The 5,626-nt window shown below is 28.2% G+C and overlaps 1 long non-coding RNA gene across 3 annotated transcripts; it reads left to right on the forward strand.

The window, feature by feature from the left end:
* The first annotated feature begins 210 nt into the window (after positions 1–210).
* Positions 211–4,918, forward strand: LOC123988984. Of its 3 annotated transcripts, none has more exons than XR_006830374.1 (7): positions 211–554; positions 644–1,727; positions 1,801–1,927; positions 1,999–3,262; positions 3,343–4,428; positions 4,502–4,623; positions 4,700–4,918. It is a non-coding gene; the product is annotated as an uncharacterized LOC123988984 (long non-coding RNA). The 3 variants fall into 3 exon arrangements; XR_006830373.1 differs by having other exon boundaries at positions 1,801–1,922; positions 4,502–4,628; XR_006830371.1 differs by having other exon boundaries at positions 1,801–1,922.
* The last annotated feature ends 708 nt before the right edge of the window (positions 4,919–5,626 follow it).

A 5,626-nucleotide genomic window follows, 5' to 3' on the forward strand; every position in this document is an offset into this window, starting at 1 on the left:
CTGAAAGCTAAAGGCAAACGCTAAAAGCTAAAAGCTAAAAGCTAAAAGCTAAAAACTAAAAATAAAGTAAAGTAAAGTAAAGTAACAGCTGACAGATGAATACAATAGTGAATAATAAACAGTAAATAATAGTCAATAATAGTAAATAATAATCAATAATAATAAACGTAATAACATAATTAAACGCGATTAAGGTGATTAAATAATAAAGGAGAATTGAGGAATTAAGAAAATAAGAATAAAGAATTTAAAATAAAGAAAGAAATAAAGAAAGAAAGAATGAAATACCGTGAAGGTATAGTATAGATACAATGAAATGAATTTCAAAATAATATAACCACAGATAATATAAACCATAAAATAGACACCTTCAAGATGTCGGGTGACAGAATATATACAGAGATATAACCTTAACCCTAACCCCTAATGTGTCAAAACAAGGATTGTCAACAGGAAGCAAGAACAGTGTAAGAAGACTCGTTAAGAATGGGAACAAGAACAAGATTACCTACTAAAAAGCCTGATAGTCAACTCAGAAAAAGGAAACAAGCAAGGTAAGATAATAATTACAATAATTGTAACAACGCACCATAAAATAAACAGGAATAGCACAACTTAATAACATGCATATTAATTCCCACAGAAAAGCACACTGTCACCCTATTACGACAGAACTATAAAATAACAATACCAGAGATAGACATCATGAATTAATTGAATTAAAGAATATCAAAGAAGAATCAGAATATCCAAGGATATAACAGGCGACAACCAAGGAAACGACAGTAAAATAAAATAAATAGTGATAAACAGTGATAACGCGGCACAAATAACTAAATATAAAATATAAGTATATTGAATATAGAATAACCGCATCAAAGCAAACCATAAATATATTAATTTAATCTACAACACTTTGTACCACCATAAATATAAAATTAAACTAAATCGTAACAGTAACTTTAATTCAGTTAATACAGAATGAATGAACAATAACGGAGTGAAAGAATGAACGAATTATCAGTGAAGTTATTAATAAAGAAATTAAAGAGAATGAAGTGAATAGGAAGCGTAAAGTATAAAGTGAAAGCCACGACCAGCATAATGTAATAATATAGGGTAAAGCAACGCAGTGTAATATAATGCAATGTAATATAATAATGTAAACAAATGTTATATAATAAATAAAGTAGAATATAAAATACAAGAAGTAGACTCAAAATATAACCGTAAAGCTTATTAACTAAATACTCTATTTCTATACCAAAGTAAATTATATGTTAAATGGTAAATGGTGGATGATAAGTGATCGTGTCAATGCAAATGTACATAGAACCAATTATTTCATGACATTTCAAAATAAGGAAATAAACAACACGTAAATATTCAAATCAAATATAAACTGTGTAATTCAGTTAAACACTATGCTACTGCATAGTGTAAGAATAAATCAATCAATCAATCAATAAGTAAAGTATTCTAAACTAATATTTAAAATGGTGAAATTAAACAGAACCCGCGCAGCATGAAAGCATTTGAATGGACAAAACCACTCATCATCACAGAAGAATAGCAAAATTAATTAAGATAAATCAAATCAAATCACCAACCTCAACTGGTCAGAATAAATAAATGAATGAATAACGAATAATGAATAAATGAATGAATGAATGAATGAATAAATCAAGGAAAAGAGAAACAACAGAATACTAGCAAGTACGAGTAAGGTAAAGTAAAATAAACCATTGAAAAGTAAAATTCAGAGATGAGATAACAAAGACAAATGACAATTATTTTCAGCAAACCCTAATGCGCCAAAGCCACGGTGTCAAAACTAGCATGCAAGGACTAGCTAAAAGGAACGACATTGAATAAGAGAACTGAATTGCAACTGAAAAGGAAAAGAAAAGAAAGGAAACAAGGTAAGGTAATGCAACATACTATAAAACAACAGTAATTACCCATACTGATGACATGACTATTAAATTTAAATTACAGAAACAGCCCACCATCATGGAAGAGCAACATTATGACCAGAGAAAGACGTCATGAATAAGCTGGATTAAAGGAAATCAAAGGAACACCAAAACATTAATGAATATCAAGGATGCACAGGGAAATCAAGAACAAATCAAGAAGCGATAATGAAACAAAATGTATAACAGCGATAACGCGACCTAATAAATTAGAGTAATAATAAATATATTAAATACAATATAAAATAAAGAATAACCATGGAAGCAAATCATAAATATATTAATACTAATACAATCTACAGAACTTTGTACCATCGTGTGTTAAAATAAACTAAATCATAACAGTTACTTTAGTTCAATTTTATTCAGGACGAATGAACAGTGACAGAGCGAAGGTAGTAATCAACATAGTATGATAATGTAATAATGTAATGTTCCGCAATATAACGTAGTGTCACGTAATATAATGTAAAACAGAAGGTATTATACTAAAGTAAAATACAAAATACAAATACAAGAAGTGTGTTTAATGAAATAATATAGTACAATCGTACAGATTATTAGCTACAATATTCCATCTCTTAACCAGAATAGCCTACAAGTTAAATCATAAATTATAAACTACAAATTATAAATTATAAATCATAAACCGTAAATAATTGTGGACACCGCTTGTCAGCACAAAGGAAAGAAATTAGAGTAAAATAAATTAAACCCTTTGACTATTAATCAGATAAACAATGAGCAAAGAACGAATGAATGACTGAATAAATAAATAGTAATGAGTAAATAATAAGTGAATAACGAAAGATTGAATATATGACTGCGAGCACAACTATAGAAATTAAGAAACTGGGAAATTGAGGAACCGAGAAATTGAGTAAATAAAGAAATAAGAAAAAGCGAAGAGGAAGTGAAAATGAAAATGGGAAAGTGTACTGCAAGCCGTAAAGTGTAATGTGCAAGCAAAATAACCAGCACAATACACTGTGATATAAAAGAAAAGAAAATAAAGAATGAATGATACCGTGAAGGTATAGCATAGATACAGTGAAGTGAATTTCAAAATAATATAACCATAGATAACATAAACCATAGAATAGACACCTTCAAAGATGTCGGGTAACAGAATATACATAACCTTAACCCTAACCCCTAATGTGTCAAAACAAGGATTGTCAACAGAAAGCAAGAAGAGTGTAAGAAGACTCGTTAAGAATGGGAACAAGAACAAGATTACCTACTAAAAAGCCTGATAGTCAACTCAGAAAAAGGAAACAAGCAAGGTAAGATAATAATTGTAACAACGCACCATAAAATAAACAGGAATAGCACAACTTAATAACATGCACATTAATTCCCACAGAAAAGCACACTGTCACCCTATTATGACAGAACTATAAAATACCAATACCTGAGAGAGACATCATGAATTAATTGAATTAACGAATATCAAAAAAGAATCAGAATATCCAAGGATATAACAGGTGACAACCAAGGAAACGACAGTAAAATAAAATAAATAGTGATAAACAGTGATAACGCGGCACAAATAACTAAATATAAAATATAAGTATATTGAATATAGAATAACCGCATCAAAGCAAACCATAAATATATTAATTTAATCTACAACACTTTGTACCACCATAAATATAAAATTAAACTAAATCATAACAGTAACTTTAATTCAGTTAATACAGAATGAATGAACAATAACGGAGTGAAAGAATGAACGAATTATCAGTGAAGTTATTAATAAAGAAATTAAAGAGAATGAAGTGAATAGGAAGCGTAAAGTATAAAGTGAAAGCCACGACCAGCATAATGTAATAATATAGGGTAAAGCAACACAGTGTAATATAATGCAATGTAATATAATAATGTAAAACAAATGATATATAATAAAATAAAGTAGAATATAAAATACAAGAAGTGGACTCAAAATATAACCGTAAAGCTTATTAACTAAATACTCTATTTCTTTACCAAAGTAAATTATATGTTAAATGGTAAATGGTGGATGATAAGTGATCGTGTCAATGCAAATGTACATAGAACCAATTATTTCATGACATTTCAAAATAAGGAAATAAACAACATGTAAATAAATCAAATCAAATGTAAACTGTGTAATTCAGTTAAACACTATGCTACTGCATAGTGTAAGAATAAATCAATCAATCAATCAATAAGTAAAGTATTTTAAACTAATATTTAAAGTGGTGAAATTAAACAGAACCCGCGCAGCATGAAAGCATTTGAATAGACAAAACCACTCATCATCACAGAAGAATAGCAAAATTAATTAAGATAAATCAAATCAAATCACCAACCTCAACTGATCAGAATAAATAATGAATGAATAACGAATAATGAATAAGTGAATGAATGAATAAATGAATAAATCAAGGAAGAGAGAAACAACAGAATACCAGCAAGTACGAGTAAGGTAAAGTAAAATAAACCATTGAAAAGTAAAATTCAGAGATGAGATAACAAAGACAAATGACAATTATTTTAAGCAAACCCTAATGTGCCAGAGCCACGGTGTCAAAACTAGCATGCAAGGACTAGTTAAAAGGAACGACATTGAATAAGAGAACTGAATTGCAACTGAAAAGGAAAAGAAAAGAAAGGAAACAAGGTAAGGTAATGCAACATACTATAAAACAACAGAAATTACCCATACTGGTGACATGACTATTAAATTTAAATTACAGAAACAGCCCACCATCATGGAAGAGCAACATTATGACCAGAGAGAGACATCATGAATAAATTGAATTAACTAATATCAAAAGAACATCAAAACGTCAACGAATATCAAGGATGCACAGGAAAATCAAGAACCAAATCAAGAGGCGATAATGAAATAAAATAAATATCAATAACAGCGATAACGTGTCATAATAAACTAGAATATATAAATATAAATATACTAAAATATAAAATATAGAATAAAGAATAACCGTATGGAAACAAATCATAAATATATTAATACAATCTACAGAACTTTGTACAATCAAGAGTTAAATAAACTAAATCATAATAATTATTTTAATCATAATAATTACTTTAATTCAATTCAATTCAGTTCAGAATGAATGACAGTGATAGAATGAAAGAATGAACAACTGAACAATAGAGTAATCAATTAAAGATACTAATGAACGAGTTAAATAAGGTAAATAGTTATAAGTCATAAAGTATAAAGTGAAGGTAGTAACCAACATAATGTAAATAGTGTAAATACTGTAATGTCACGTAATATAATGTAAAACATAATGAATTATACTAAAATAGAATACAAAATAAAATACAAGAAGTGAATAAAATATAATACAACCGTACAGATTATTAGCTACAATACTTTATTTCTTTCCCAAAATAGCCCATAAGTTAAATTATAAATTATAAATGGCAAACGATAAACGATGAATGATTATGTCAATGCAAATGCAAATAGAACTTACTGTTAAATGTTGTATCAAAATAAACTAACTGAAACGACAATAATCAAATCAAATATAAAGTACGCAGTTCAATAAACACTGCACCAGTATATAGACTGAATAAATAATTAAATAAATGAGTAAATAAATAAGGATACTTAAATAACAAGGTTATAATAAAACCACGCACAATCA

The sequence above is a fragment of the Osmia bicornis genome, unplaced genomic scaffold (assembly GCF_907164935.1).
Source record: "Osmia bicornis bicornis unplaced genomic scaffold, iOsmBic2.1, whole genome shotgun sequence".
Lineage (NCBI taxonomy): Eukaryota > Metazoa > Arthropoda > Insecta > Hymenoptera > Megachilidae > Osmia > Osmia bicornis.